The 16063-nt window shown below is 46.6% G+C and overlaps 1 protein-coding gene across 2 annotated transcripts in view; it reads right to left on the bottom strand.

Moving 5' to 3' along the window:
* The window catches only part of LOC117445957 (transmembrane protein 125), a 22101-nt gene extending 6150 nt beyond the window's left edge, over positions 1–15951 (bottom strand). The window contains exons 1-2 of one of the 2 annotated variants that reach the window (XM_034081920.1): positions 15696–15951; positions 2542–3489 (exon numbers count right to left, since the gene is read on the bottom strand). The gene's annotated coding sequence lies outside the window, so the exon portion shown is untranslated. The remainder of the gene's footprint in view (positions 1–2541; positions 3490–15695) is intronic. The other variant, XM_034081919.1, reaches the window with a different exon arrangement.
* Between the last annotated feature and the right edge of the window lie 112 nt (positions 15952–16063).

Genomic DNA, 16063 nt, shown 5'->3' with positions numbered 1-16063 from the left:
AGAAACTAAAATGACTGGAGACAGGCCAGTCAAAACATTATCTGTTATGCTAATGCATAAGACTAATGATGAAAAATTCCATAGACAATCGAATACCCTCTTAATCCGTCAGTCACCCAAGGTGTTCCCCAAGGTTCAGTACTCGGCCCCCTCCTCTTCATCATCTACATCCTCCCCCTTGGTCAGATTCTCCGCCAATACAACCTGGACTTTCACTGCTATGCCGACGACACCCAGATTTACCTCAGCCCCAAATCCCCCAACAACCCCCCCCTCACCCACATCGAATCCTGTCTGACTGCAATAAAATCCTGGATGCAACACAACTTCCTAAAACTCAACAGCAATAAAACTGAACTCCTCCTCATCGGATCCAAATCCACCCTCAGCAAAACCCCCAACCTGACAGTCACCATTGATGGCACCCCTGTTTCCCCCTCCACCCAGGCACGCAACCTTGGCGTGATATTTGACCCCACCCTCTCCCTCGAGCCCCACATCCGTCATGTTGTAAAAATCTCATTTTTTCACCTCCGCAATATTGCCAAACTCCGTCCCTCTCTCACCCGCCCTGCAGCTGAGCGACTCATTCACGCCTTCATCTCCTCCCGCCTTGACTATTGCAACTCCCTCCTCTACGGCATCAGCTCCACCTCCCTCAATAGACTCCAGCGTGTCCAGAACGCAGCCGCCAGACTCCTCACCCACACCAAATCATGGCATCATATCACCCCGGTCCTCAAAGAACTCCACTGGCTTCCCGTCTCTCACCGCATCCACTACAAACTCCTGGTCCTCACTTACAAAGCCCTCCACCATCTGGCCCCCCCCTACCTCATTGACCTCCTCACCCTCTACCAACCACCCCGGTCCCTCAGATCCTCCTCAGCCGGTTTGCTTTCAATCCCCAAGGCCAAACTCCGGAGCTTCGGGGACAGAGCCTTCTCTGTGGCAGCCCCGAAGCTCTGGAACTCCCTCCCCCAAGATCTCCGTGAGTCTGAGTCCCTCACCCTGTTCCAGTCCCGCCTCAAAACCCACCTCTTCAACTCTCTATCCATAAGCCCCCCCCCCTCTCAATCAACTTCCTCCTGACTGCTTTTCTGTTGTGTTTTGTTTCTTTTTGGTTCTGTCTTTGTTTTTGTTTTGTTTGTCTACCCTCCCTCCCAAATGTAAAGCGTCTTTGGGTTCAGAAAAGCGCTATATAAAATTGATATATTATTATTATTATCTTTCTGTTTCTGCCTCTTCTGAGTTTTAAGCCTAAAGGTCACCAGATGAGCTGTGCTTTGGAGTATAAAAGCACATTACTGCACTCCAATTACCTGAGAAGCATTGGGACTCCGGTATTCCCTCCTCTGTTACGTATGTCAGCCCGCATAATTCATTTCACCAACCATTATTGTCTCCTTTTATAATTGCGCGGTTCTTTAAAAAATGGTCAGTCTGGCATTATATGCAAATGAGCAAACTGGTCAGCAGATTAGGTTAGAAGATGGCAACAACAATCCCTGAAAATGTAGTAGCCAAAATCGTGCTTTCTGGAAACATTACAAGGATTGAGGTGGGATGTTTAGTCAAGAGAATGAATGACACATAGTCAATATGGGATCAGTCAGGGGAGGTGTAATGCCCAATGTTAAAGCTTAGATAAAGGGATGGATACAGAGATATTGAAGATCTAACAGGAGTCATTTTCATTTAATTTAATCGTTTATTTGAACCGGGACAATACACATTAATGAACATTTTAAACAAAATAATGCTTTCAAATGTAAATGAGCCGGATTTTAGCTTTGAGCTAATTTCCATCCGTAGTCCTGTCACATACAACATTTAACCACATGTCTTTCTGCTCTAGGGGAATCCTTCTACTTCTTAGTGTCTTTCTTATCGCGCATTTCCACTACAGCGCTTTGGTTGCGTTTCCACTAGGCGTAGTTCCGGCTAGCGGGTACTTTTTCACAGTTTTCTGGCTCTCCAAAATCGAGGTTCTTTCCGGGCCAACAACCGGGCTGAGTATGCTAAACTAGTGAGAGAATCGCTGGCAACTACAACAAAATGAACATATTTTACCGTGATTTAATTGTAATACACGTTTAAAAATCATGCCGAAGTAACAACATTCTCTCCTCCAGCTTCTCCTTTTAAGTCCCCAGCTGAATGGAATTAGGACACCTGGGGGAGGCGGAGCCAGGGGCGGACCAGGTGTACCTGTGCAGCAGAGAGACAGAGAAGACAACAGAAAAGGGAGCATGTAACACAGGGCTAACAGCTAACGGCTGATGCTGGAATTGTGTTTCGCATTGAAGATGACGTCACGGCTCTGCCTACACTGCGTTACTATAGATACTACCCCAGTTCCTAAACTGTAATGGAAACGCAGCATAAAGTGAGCCTGGCCTAACAAGGCCTAACGAGGCCTAGCCATACCGTACTAAGCCGAGCGAGGCCCTGCAGTGGAAAAGCGCCATAAGTGGCAAAGTATCCCTCTAATGCTTTGATATACCAGTGAAGATTGCACTAATTTGAAGCTTTTCTTACCGTACTGTATTCAGATGACAGAGGCCGGAGGAAGTGTGGGGCCCAGAATGAAACTTGAGAAACACTTTCGACTGGGAAGAAGACCTCCTTCAGTGTTTTCAATACTCTTGTAGTTTCCTCTTTTTTTACATGATGTTTGCAAGATTTAGAATGTTACCAATGTTTGCATCTTTTCTCGAAACAATAAGAGGACAAGATATCTCTGCCAAATAATCAAAGCAAAAATATGTTAGGCACAATTTGGGGGCTGGCGACAAGGTCCTTCTGGTTCTGCAGCTGAATTTTCTGCTGTTTGTGTTTTTAGCAGAAGGCCTCCAGTTGGGCTGAAGGGGAGTCAACGGGAGACTGGGTGGTGTGTTGCTGTTGTGATAAAGCAATACTTCCTGTTTCGCCCCACATGCAATCACACACACCCCTTCTCCTCTAGTCAGGCATTGATTCTCTTGGCGTCCCCACGGGCGAGGAGAGGGGTCAGGGTTGGCTCCATCTGTCTATGTGATGGGCATTGGTGCCAAGCGCCACAGGGGCTGGATGAAGAGGAAAGAAGGCTCGTATGGAGCGGGAGGGTAACGGATGTTTCTGAGCTGTCATCTGGGACTCTGAGCGGGGCAAAGGATGAGGCTGAAGCCGGTCTTGGAGAGAGGGAAGGGGCTGAGGGACCGGGATAGGGATAAGGGGGTTAGAGTAGACGGGGTTGAGGATGGAGGGATGGCTTGGGGGTAGAGATTGTGCTGAGACTTCACTGCTGTTCTCTGGGTTGCAAATATGGCTGGCAAAGAGAATTGATGCTGAATACGAATTTTCAGACAAGCTGAGCTTTCTTTCTATTCTACAGTCACATTGGAAAGCAAAGGCAACCAGGGAGCCTCACTCTGTCCGGAAACAATGAAGAGACAATAGCCGAGTCAGTGTCACTGTCCTTGCACTGTCAGGATCACAATGGAAAACCTAAGATAGAAAGAGAAAAACAGTGACCTTCACATCAGCTGCACATACTGCACTGTAAACTCGGCCCTATTGTTCACCTTAGCAGGGTGTTTCCACTTAGTCCTCCCTTGTACTGCCAATGATTAACAGCCTATATCCCTCTGACAGAAACTACATGACTTTGTACAATTTTTTTAAAATGCTTGATCTCTCGAAACAGATTTTCTTGTCTCAATTGCATACCCAATCAAGACTATTGCCACTTGAATTTGGCAGCATGGCTTTAGAAATGGCAATATTTGTCTGTCTACCACTTTGATCTATGGTGATATCATTCAAAATCTATTGGATGGATTGCTATTACATTTGTATGCAGACATCCGGAGTATACTTTCTGTTGACTCTTGTGATTCGCTGACAGATCTTGCCCCACCAGCGTACCAACGTTTCAACCAATTTCCATAGACCCCCATGTTAAAATGCCCAACTTTACAGCAGAAATAAACATGTTTACATCGTGGTTCAAAAAACCATATTCTCTGCATAGTTAGATGACTTCATGACTACTGTGTGGGGGGTGAATTTTTTCTCAACTCATCTGTTTAATTAATATTAAGCCTTAAAGCTTTTGCATAAATTAGGGCGTGGTCACTTTGATGGACATGTACATGCCTCACTGTCAGCTAACAGCAACTTGTCCACTCTGCTAGGCTACAAAATAGAGGCTACAACGTTAGTTAGTTGTAGTTACTGTACTTGACCCTTTAGCCGTGTTCGTGGTGATTGTGCCTTTTAGGGAATATTTTTACAAATACCAGACAATTAAAATGTTGTGCTGTGCGCTTGAATGTACTAACAGAACTTCCAAGAAGTCTAAAATTATAATATTATACATGTTAACCACGTTCGCAGGTGTTTGTGTGCTTGGTAGCTTAGCTTTCTACTTATTAGCCAGCTAAGGACGTAACCCTTTATACATACATATACATTTTAGTTTATGATTCAGCCTTGGGTAAGACTTTTATAGTCTATGGCTATGACGCCCATAATGCTAAACGGGAGCAAATGTTAATAGGGGACCCAATTATCCCAGTGGTGGCTAACGGAGCCGCAGGGGGCTAGCTCCAGCCGGCGTCTCGGAGCTAGCCCACTGCAGCTCCGTTACGTCCGGGCGGTGGAGTCCGTCTTTTCTCAACGTGTGAATGACAAGCATTAAGAATAACAAAATATAGCTAATTCTCTTGCAGATTGTCTCATTTGATTATGAATGTAACGTTTATATAGGGGAACTACACTGTTAGCAGTAACTTGGTATGCATGTATTTCATGTTAGCTTAGCTTCTTAGCCTGAGCTAGCTCTGTTTACTTCCAGTTCGGAGGCAGCAGGTCCCGCCTCGGCTCCGCCTATTTGCCCTTATTTGGAGCAGGCGGGATTAGACTCTGACGTCACAGTCGAGGTGTTAGTGGCCGACTCCGCCTACTAAGGGCTTCTCGGCAACTCTGCAGAATCCTATGGGTGACGTCACGAACACTACGTCCATTTATATATACAGTCTATGGGTGTACTCCATCCTTTCTGATCAAGCTCATTTCTCGATTTGCGGCACAACATCAACCCGACCGGCATGACCTGCACCCCTGACACCTCATCCACAAAAACACATCTCCATCTGTTTACACTCAGATCCTCTCTTATCTCAAACCCTTCCAAACCTTCCTTATTTGTTCGACCATTTTCCTCTCTTTCTCTTATCTCACCCACAAAGCTCATTTTTATGGCTAACCTCTTATCTCTGCACCGTCTGCTCTGGTGTTTTGGCGCTGGAGTGGGAGATGTGTGCATGGGGTCAGGGGGATTACTTGTTCTCATTCATAACACTCCGTTCGATGTCTCACTATGGCATGCGCCTCATCGCGGAGCAAACAGAAGCATCAATCTCATTACGCCAATTCTGATTGGCTGGTGATCTTGACGTCATCGTCAGGGGAAATCACCCCCTATAAGTAGCCTGCGCCACAACGCATGCGTCATTCAAACACCTCTTCTCGCTTCAGAGCACATCTCACAGTAGCCGGGCAAGCTTCACTGTCCACAGACTGAACCCAAAATACCATTTCGGTCGACAGGCGCTAGCCAGCTATTCCTTCTGCTTCGCAGGAAGACGGTAGTACTAACGCCGTTAGTACTTAAAAATCGACCTCGCCCTTCTCTACGAGAAAGTAAGGTAGGTCCGATTTTTTCATTTCAAGCTAGCAGCACACCTGTTGCTAGCTCGCTCCCTCTCTACCGACACCACGGTAGCGAGGAAGTTTTTCTTTTCTCTTCCCCACGGAGGGGAAAAGGATTAAAAAAGGAGCATACTGCCACACCAGTCAGTATTCTCCGGGAATAAAAGACCCACACCGTCCTTTTTCTCCGGATTAAGGACAAGGTGGTAATACCTTTTTTCCCGTCCCACCTGTCGAGAGCGGGCCCTCTCCACGCCACGAGGTGACAAAGATGGACGCCCCTCTCCCTCACACCAGAGGAGTCAGGGACTCGGTGGCTCGACTCGGTGGCTCGACTCTGCGGCTGCGGGTTGAAGATCTCGGGCACAGACACACACCAGGTCTGTTCGTCCTGCCTCGGGCTGGAACACGCCCGAGGCAGGCCGGCCGGGACCCGGTGACGACAAGACACGCGGGAACGGATTCCCGCGCTTTACCAAGCTGGGGCTCCCGGTTAGACCTCACCATGGTCTCACCCGCGGAGGATGTCCTCAAGTTGAATTATGAGGAAGACGATGAGGAGGACGCCCTGGCGTTCCTCCTGTCCGAGTCAGATGAACAAGAAGAGGACACCTTCATGTCATCGGCCCAGGCTGCAAAGCCTGGAGCGAGGGCTGCTATCCCGGGCGACAGCACACCAGCTTCGCACGGTCTGAGCATGGACCTGCAGGCCGTGTGCAAACGCACTGCGGTCAGACTCAATAGCCGCGTTCACACTGCGGTACTTTTCCCACAAAGGTTCATGCGAACTTAGTTCATGATCGCGTTCACACCAAAAAGAGCCGGTACTAAAAGTAGTTCATGCGAACCTTTTTACCCCCTCGAATTGCAAACCACGCCCCGTAAAACTCCCAAAAAGTTTTGTGAAGCCGCCATTTTATTATCCTCGCATTAGCATTATTAGCATTAGCATTAGCCCAGCGCAGAAACGCAGAGAGACTAACTTATGGCAACACAAAATAAAACATGGGAGCGGAGGAGATGAGGAGGTGTCGGCGTTCTGGCGATTTACTCGGAAGGCTTCAGTAGAAGCTGCTGGGAGTCCCAGCAGCTTCTACTGAAGCCAGTCCCCAACTCCGGGGACTTCCGGCCGGGGACTTTGGGCGGCAGTATACGCCGTGAAGTGGGTTGCGGCCTGCCAGTAAACCCAAAGCAGAAGAAGAAGAAGTGACGTCAGCGGCTTCATTTGCCTAATCCACCCCCAGGGACTTTTTCTGGTGTGAACGCGATCTGTACTTAGTTCATGCGAACTAAAGAGTTCGCATGAACTAAGTTCGCATGAACCTTTGTGGGAAAAGTACCGCAGTGTGAACGCGGCTAATGTTCCGTGGCCTGAAATGGCCAAGGAGACCTCCAGGTCCCGCTAGGAGGGGAAGCATCTTCCCCAAACAGCGGGCAAAGGGAGGCAACTCCTCCCGGTTTTTCCAGAAATATTGGATGAAGTGTCGGTCTCGTGGAGAGTCCGGCCCTTCAGCAACAAGGTCCCAATCCAGGGTGCCTCCTCCCTGGACTGCGATGGAATGGAGAGGCTCGGCCTGCTCCGCATACCGCCCATGGAACCGCTGGTGGCGGCCCACCTTCTACCGAAGGTGGGCCCCTCACCGAGCAGGAACCTCACGCTGCCAGCAAAGGCGGACCGCTTTCAGTCCACAATGACTGAAAAGTCCTATAAAGCTGCAGCGCTGTCCGCCAGGGCCCTGAACGTGTCCTCGCTGCTAACCGCCTACCAAGCGGAGCTCTGCAAGGACCTATCGGGTAGCCCGGGAGCAGCCACTCTGGACGAGATGGCAGCGGTCACGGACATTTGCCTCTGTGTCCAGCGCTGCGCCGTCCAGGCCACGGGCAAAGTAATGGGGATCATGGTGGTGCAGGAAAGAGCGAGATGGCTCAACCTCACCAACCTCCATGACCGAGAAAGGGAAGATGTGCTGGATATGCCCATCGTTCCCGAGGGAATTTTCTGCTCCGCTTTCGCCTCCATGCAAAGGAGGTGTGAGACGAAGAAGAAGGAGGACGAGGCACTCCACCTCTGCCTCCCTCGAAGGGTCCAGCCGCTGCCTTCGCAGCAGCAGTCCTTCGCAGCAGCAGTCCTTCACCCAAGCGAACTCTGCCCGGTTTAAAGCACCGGACAAGCAGAGGTCGCAGCCCACCCCGAGTCCCCAGCCCAGGCTGGAGACAAGGGCAAGTTGGCCAAGAAAATCTCCGGTTCCGGCTGCAGCTCAGGCTCAGCCAACCCAGAATTTCGGCCAGCAGTCGAGGAACAAGAAGCGAGCGGCGTGACAGCCCCTCCTTCTCCCCTCCGTGAATGTGTTCCCGCCGCCTCGAGAGATGCCTAAACACCATCCTCAAGTCCACACAAACACATGTCACACGTTGATTGATTCCTCTGTCATAAAACATTTGCCGCTGACGTATCCAGGATTCAGGCCGAGGGCGCAGCTCAAAAAATAAATGAAAATAAAAATCAATAAAACCAATAAACAGCCCGCCAATTCTTCCCCTTTTGAGAGTAGCTACGGCATCTCTCAAAAGGCGGATTATTGACGGGTCTGTGAAGGCACCACCGCCACGCGCACGCGCAGTGCCGGCTGGGGTCGTAAAGGCTCCACCGTCACACGCATGCGCAGTGCCGGCTGGAGCTGTGAAGGCACCACCGTCACACGCATGCGCAGTGCCGGCTGGAGCCGTAAGCGTGGCATCTCAGCTGGCTCTAAGGAGCATACAGCAGGAGATACTCACGACATCTGCCTGGGCTTCTCAAAACAGTTACACTTTCTTTCTAGGAGAGAGAGAGGTTCTCTCTCTCCTAGAAAGAAGGGTTTTTATCTATAATGCCCGCCGAGCAGAGTCAGATTATGCAGACAAATGTCCTCGTAAAGCACCCGCTCAAAATGGGTCTCATAATAAAACTATACCCCACGCGCCACGAAGTGCGGAGAGTAGGGGTGGGCGATATATATATATATATATCATGTCGGTTATTATGGTTATTTTTCAAGTTACTTAACAGTACAAGCACCTACAAGGTAACAGAAACTAAAACAAAAAGGAGTAACAGACCAAAATAGCATTTCAAGCTAGTTTTATTTCAGAAATGAAACCCTGAATGAACAAGTGAGCCGTGAACATCAATAAACATGAAAAGGAGGGTAAAACATAACTAAGTAAAACATAAAACATCAATGAGGAAAAGTCAGTGCCAAATAATAAATAATAAAATGTAAACTTTAGAGTAGACTTGAAGTGTAATAAAAGACTTTAGCATAACTGAAGGGAAAAACATAAAACGCCACAGCGTCAGTTATGTCTTTCCACCGTTTGCTAGTCTTTTCATAAGGAGCCCCTTTATGAAATGCCTGCCCTATGGTTGCTCGCTGCAAAGAAAGGGGGCGGGGACTTTGGGAGCGTGTCAAACAACTCGGACTGAACGCAAGCAGAGGTGCGCTGACATTGTGAAATCGATCGGGCTTGATATATGGTGAAATTAAAATCAGTAGGTGAGGCTGGGGGAGCGGGAGGGGAAGAGGCTCTCCGTCCGCTGTCATAGCCCCCTGCGCCGCGCACGGAGAGCCTCTTCCCCTCCCGCTATTTTTTTTTTTCTATTTTTTAATTTATTTATTTATTTTTAATCACGATAGGACGATATCTCTGAAAAAGCATATCGTGGAGACCTAATATCGTCACGACGATATATATCGTCATATCGCCCACCCCTAGCGGAGAGTATTGGTTATTATGTAATGCGTAGTGGCACTACACCCGACTTTTCTAGTGCGGGACGCGCCTACGGGTGCTGTCCTTTCACGGAAGGTGGTCACCACGGACGCACGTCAGACAGGCTGATAGGGTATTTACGAAGGTCACCCGGTGAGAGGTCTCTAGAGCAGAGACCTCCAGCGGGCGCACGTAAAGAATAAATTCGCATAAAGAAAAAATGCTCAATGACAGCTGCTCTTTAATGCACGATTTAAATGCACTGTTAGGCGGGGACGCACTCGTACACGATTGACCTCCGGGTCCTCTGTACGCGTTCCCACCCCTGGCTCTGTTACCCCCAACTCTGGCCAGAGTGAAGGAGCAACGCCACACACTTACTCTGATGTTTCCGCCCTAGCCCGCAACGTACGGGCTGGCGGAGAAATATCAGCTGTTGTGCGGGCAGCCATGGCAGCCCCCACCATGCAGGGACAGATTGTCTCAGGCGGGGGGGGGCGATCCTTTACCCACGCCCAGAGCGCGGGGCACTATGGGCCTGACCCGTGAGTGGTACAATCTGAATACAGTGGGACTCCCTCAGAAGGTAATAAACACTATTCAGAGTGCGAGAGCTTCCTCCACCAGGTCTCTTTACGACTGTAAGTGGAGGGTGTTTGAAGAGTGGTGCCTTCAAGAAGGACACATCTCTTTTCAATGTCCTGTCGGGGTGATTTTATCATTTCTACAGGACTTGATCGATAAACACAGAGCTTTCTCCACGATCAAGGTGTACCTGGCTGCTATTGCTGCATGCCATGTGGGCTTTGAGGGTAAGACGGCTAGCCAACAACCTTTGGTTTTCCGTTTTATGAAGGGAGCTCGCAGGCGCAGACCTGTCTCCAGGTCGCTGGTGCCCTTATGGGACCTGGCAGTGGTTTTGAATGGGCTCAGAATGACCCCATTTGAACCCCTGGAAGGAGCTGACATGAAACATCTGTCACTCAAGACAGTGCTGTTACTGGCCCTGGCATCCGCCAAGCGGGTCAGTGATATTCATGCACTGTCTGTACATCCCTCATGCACTCAGTTCGCCCCAGGGCAAACAAGAGTGTTGTTGAAGCCCAACCCTGCCTTTACACCAAAGGTGGTTGGTTTGTGTACCCCAATTGACATTGAGGCATTTCCTCCGCCGCTGGTTTCCTCCGGGGAGCAGCAGCAGGATCTGTTGTGTCCAGTCCGGGCTTTACACACATATATGGACAGATCAAAGGAGCTTCGTCTTAATGACCAACTCTTCGTGCCCTGGGCTAACCCTCACAAGGGCAAGCCTGTTACTAAGCAACGGCTCTCACACTGGATTGTGGAGGCAATTGCTTTGGCCTATACGAGTCAGAATTTGCAAGCACCTTTGGGTCTGCAGGCTCACTCGACTCGGGGCCTGGCTACATCCTGGGCTTTGTTCAAGGGTGTTTCCATCCAAGACATCTGTGCAGCGGCGAGCTGGTCCTCGCCGCTCACTTTTGTCCGCTTTTACAGGCTAGATGTCTCCGCTCCAAGCGTGGCCCGAGCAGTGCTGGGCACCTTGTTGAGTCAGAACTCTACCTGTTAAATTCTGGTTGATCGGTGATTTTCGAGATAAGCTCGTCTGGCTATACGGGAGCTACAATATCCCATAGTGAGACATCGAACGGAGTGTTATGAATGACAACTATAGGTTACTTACGTAACCCCAGTCTCAGAGTAACATGAAGTGAGATGTCTCACCAGACGGCCCTCCTTGCTATGGTGAAGTGAGAAGAGGTGCTTATTTTGAATGACGCATGCGTTGTGGCGCAAGCTACTTATAGGGGGTGATTTCCCCTGACGCTGACGTCAAGATCACCAGCCAATCAGGATTGGCGTAATGAGATTGATGCTTCTGTTTGCTCCGCGATGAGGCGCATCCCATAGTGAGACATCTCACTTCATGTTACTCTGAGACTGGGGTTACGTAAGTAACCTATAGTTTTTGTCACAGATCCCCTCTTGCTGCCTATTTCAAAGCCCCTATGGCATGCAAACCAAACCATATTTCTCTCAGAGATTGAGGTGTCATTATTTCCTCATTCTACCGGCCATTAATCAACAGCATTACAAATGTGCCGATTCATCCACTCGTAACATTCCTTAGTATTGTTTCCCCTCAACATAAAACAACACATATGAACTACATAGGCCCAGATACTGAAAAACATGATTCATAAAAGTGCACAGCAATAAAACATTTTCAATCAGTTATGTAATATGGCATATGGCATTTCCCTCTTTTTAAATGGAGCTTCCTCCTATCAGTAATGATGTTGCACATATTTTGGGAACAATTCAGCTCTTTTAAACCCCATTTACACGCAAACGCAAACAAAGTCTTCCGTTCACAAGAGACCGCTCGGGAGCGCTGGAGACGCTGTAGTACATATACCGGGCCTGTAAGTGGCGCTATACTTCTGCCACAAAATACACCAAAAGCAGCGAAGAAGACCCCCGAGCATGGTTGCCCTTCTGTTTATGCCCCGCGGTGGATTTAGCAACATGTAGTTCATGTAATTCTTCATGTCCACTTGTTGCTGATGGTTGTGGTAGAGGAGTTGTAGATTTTGCACTAACAGCAGTGAGCAGCAGAAGTAGGGAGAGGTGGGGCTATGGCTTCATCGTTATCAGGTAATGATCGTATAGGGCGTACACACGGAGCCGTTTGGCCCCCCAGAGCGTTCCGTTTGCAGATCTATCCACCTTGGGACCCGTTATCGTTTGCGGGGTCCGTTTCCGCATTTCCGTTTGCGGGGTCCGTTTCCGCGTTTCTGTTACGGCCTCGTGTGGACGAACGGGCTATACGAAAGAGAAAAGTAGCGGATAAAACTGTTTGCATTTTCGTGTAAACAGCACCTTATAGAGGAAGAGCAAATGGGGCTCTTAAGTGCTGGGCCCAACTCAAAATGGCTTAAAATTGCTTGCAAAATTGGAGGAAATTAACTGAATGTTTTGCATTTCGACTAAGCTGTGTCTGTCCCTGCATCGAAGGACTGACTGTTGATTATTTAAAAAGAACCTCTGGGCAGCCAGTTGCTCTCTTCTGTCGTGCACAGCTGCAATATTAAAACCCTAATCAAATCACCAATTAACATGCTGGTCCCCCTCTGCTTCACTGCTGACGACGGGAAAGAGGCTGCCTTCTCTTCTCTTTTTCTTCAGTCTTTGTTATTTTAACACACATTCCTTCTTCTTGTGGGTTCAGAGGTGATATTCAGCATATTCTAATTTGATATTGGCTGTGCAGCGATAATGATTGTAATAAATGAGATGGCTGGCTCAATGTCTGGCTGTCTATCTTATTCGTTGACTAAGTGACATCTCTTCACTGCAGAAGAGCCGATTTATGGACAATCTGCACTCTGTAGATTCTCAAAATATTGAAGTGACTATTATTTTGTATTGATTGTTGTGTTTTTATTTAGGTCTTAATGTGTGCACATGTAAAAATGTGTCTTTGACTGTGTGTGTATATATATATATATATATATATATATATTTGCACACATATTTTTATATTTTATAAAAATGTGTTTTTATATTCGGGATTGTGGCAAACAGTATTTCGATCTCTCTGTCTGTAGCATACACACTAACTGGAAGAATGACAATAAAGTTGACTTTGACTTTGACTTAGATTGAGAAACTGCTGATTTGAATTTTTTTCTTAAAATGTTGTATAGTCATTCATGTTCTGAATGATGCCTACTGACTTTGCTAATCCCCTGTTCCGGTTAACATTTTAGTACTTTTTGTGGACTTTCTTGTCGAGACAGGCCAATAAGCTTAGCTTATCATAAACACTGGAAACAGGGGAAACAGCTAGTTTGCCTGGGTCCAAAAGGAACAAAATCTGCCTACCTCCCGTTAGTAATTCACATTTTAGCTTAGCAACTAGTCCTGGCTAAGAAAAAGTCTTCCCAATCTACAAAACCAAGATTTTCCCATCACATTAGCCTCAGTTGTAGGCCACTTGGTTCTCCTGCGAGGTAGTAAATGTTAGCATGCTCACAAGTTTAGCTAAAATATTGACCATTATCAACATTATACCTGCTCTACATTAGCATAGCATTCTAAATGCCTGTTAGCATAGGCCTACTTATGTTAGCAGCAAAGAGGAGCCACACAAAGTGAATGAATGATTTGGATCAAAACAGCTTGAAGTTGAAAGTACTTGAAAGTACTTTTAGAGAGATGCACAAAAATGTCAATGTATCCTTTAGCAACTGTAAGTATATTGAATTGGTTGAATTGATTATGCTTATAGGGGGAAACATTGTATGCGCACGGACAGAGGTGGACACGCAGTTCAGCTGCTATTGACAACACTCCAAATGCCGGACTCTGTATTTGCTGACAGTGAAACAAAACGCCTCGCAGGGATAATTAAAATTCTGTCTGGCATGCATGTCACACGCACGCGCGCACACACACACACACACGCACACGCACATGCACACACACACACACACACACACACACACACACACACACACACACACACACACACACACACACACACACACACACACACTTCACCTAAACCGAGCGTTCAAACAACTTCTCCACACCAACTAACTTTGTTTTTCTTCTCCTGTTTTTTCATCCAGTATTGACTCCAGGGCCTTTTCAAATTAGGTGGATCACATGTTGGGCCTGACTTCTTTTGAAAGCTAAATCAAGGTGTTTTTCTAGTTATAAAACACTCCTAATTTAATACTGAAGCATATTATAATATTTGTCAAAAATATTGGCTTATTCAGCAAGTAAATAATTGATCAAAATACAAGCCTTAATGGTATGAGCATGTGCCAAAACAAGAGTTAACCATGGTATGTACTCAACAACTGGAGAGTATTGCAGGATTTAAAAGTATTTAAAAAACAATCCTGAATTGGACTCTCATTTTAGAGTGTATGTCAAGATCAAAATCTTATGGTCCACCAAACACAAAACCAACACAAATTGAAAGCTTACTTGTAATTGCTATTAGTTTACGATCTGTAAACATATTTCATGCAGCTATTGAATGACTGCATACCCCTGTCATGATTCATCTATGGTATTTAGATTAATTACAACAAATCAATATGAGCAAAGTGGCACAGGAGGTCATGCATGAAAAGTATATTGATCCATTTCAATGGCAATAACTTGGATACAACATCTACAACACTTCCTCTCTCCATGGTCTATGAATGTGTTCAGCAAAACTTACCTCAGAGCACATGGCAGAAACCCTATGAATTGATCATCTACAGTGCTACACATTATTATGTGAACTTGACAACTGTGGGCAATGCCACTGGTGCAAAGGTTAGGGTTTAATACGATGTCAACACGTTTTACTTCCCAATTTGTTCGGCATAGCCCAACAGATGCATTGCTACTTCACTACTTTCAAGTTTCACCATGATTCTTATCATTCACTCTCTTAGAAGTCACAATTAAATATATTGGGAAAATATATGTTATGACATTCATTATACAGTCGTGTATGCTTATGTAGTACTTTATAAGGATGTAATATTCAGTTGCAGCGAAGAATATTACACAGTGAATGATCACTGAGTAAAACAGGGGTTTTGTGATTGACATTGACAATATTATCAATTGCCTATTTATTGTCTGAGCCTTAGCAAGTCCTAACAAACAGCATAGTGTGCTTTTCATCTCGAAACTTGGAAGGACTTTGAAGTTGATGGAGTAGAACATAGGTACAAATAAAACTTAACAAGAACACTGATAAAAGGAAATTAAAATAAATTAAAATCTGTTATAAAATAAGAAAAGTATGTGTTTCCGTTTGACTATAATTATAGAAGATACAACAACAGAATGGAACCATCAGATACGTGGTAATGACATGATTTTAAAAGATAGTATGTCACAGTAACGTTTGATAACATTTTTAACGCAGCCAGCACATGATAATAAGTTTAGATTCATTTTCGATTGTCAAATATAGGCTGCGTACATTCTTTCAAAAGGCTTATAACTTTACATGATATAATGTGATACGATATATTGTTACAGTGGGAATTAAGGTAGGCAATATAATTTGCATCGAAAAAATCTACCCACACATACATTTAAGCACAAATAAATAAAAACACATAAAAGGTGGTTAATGAGAAAAAGTTGTAATGGGGCAGTTCCTGTCTGTCTGTATTTAGTTGATCAGAAGCCTGTCTTACCTGCGCTCACACTCGGTATCTTCTGTTCCCAGTCTGGCCCGTATATTTCTTCTTTTAATCCTTATTTCCCACCCCGCGTCCTGCACAAAGTCTCGCTACCACCAATCATTTTATAAATTCATGGCTTCAACCTTTTCGGATCAAAGTGTCCAGACAGAGTAATGCGATGGGAGCAGTAAGGTGCTTCCTGACTCCGCTCCTCTGAAGCCTTCCAGTCGCTTTGCCTCGCTGCCGGACGGACTTTCCCCGTTTAATGGAGGTGTGGCCGCGCACGGCGGATGGGACGCCTGTGGGAGGAGGCAGAGCGTCGGTGGATCGACCTCCCCGTGGGTAACCGCAGCACATGACACGGGAAGTGACAGCTCTGA

This window comes from Pseudochaenichthys georgianus, chromosome 4 (genome assembly GCF_902827115.2).
Source record: "Pseudochaenichthys georgianus chromosome 4, fPseGeo1.2, whole genome shotgun sequence".
Classification (NCBI taxonomy): domain Eukaryota; kingdom Metazoa; phylum Chordata; class Actinopteri; order Perciformes; family Channichthyidae; genus Pseudochaenichthys; species Pseudochaenichthys georgianus.
The sequence above is the reverse complement of the archived record's forward strand: the minus strand, read 5'-3'. Positions and strand labels throughout refer to the sequence as shown.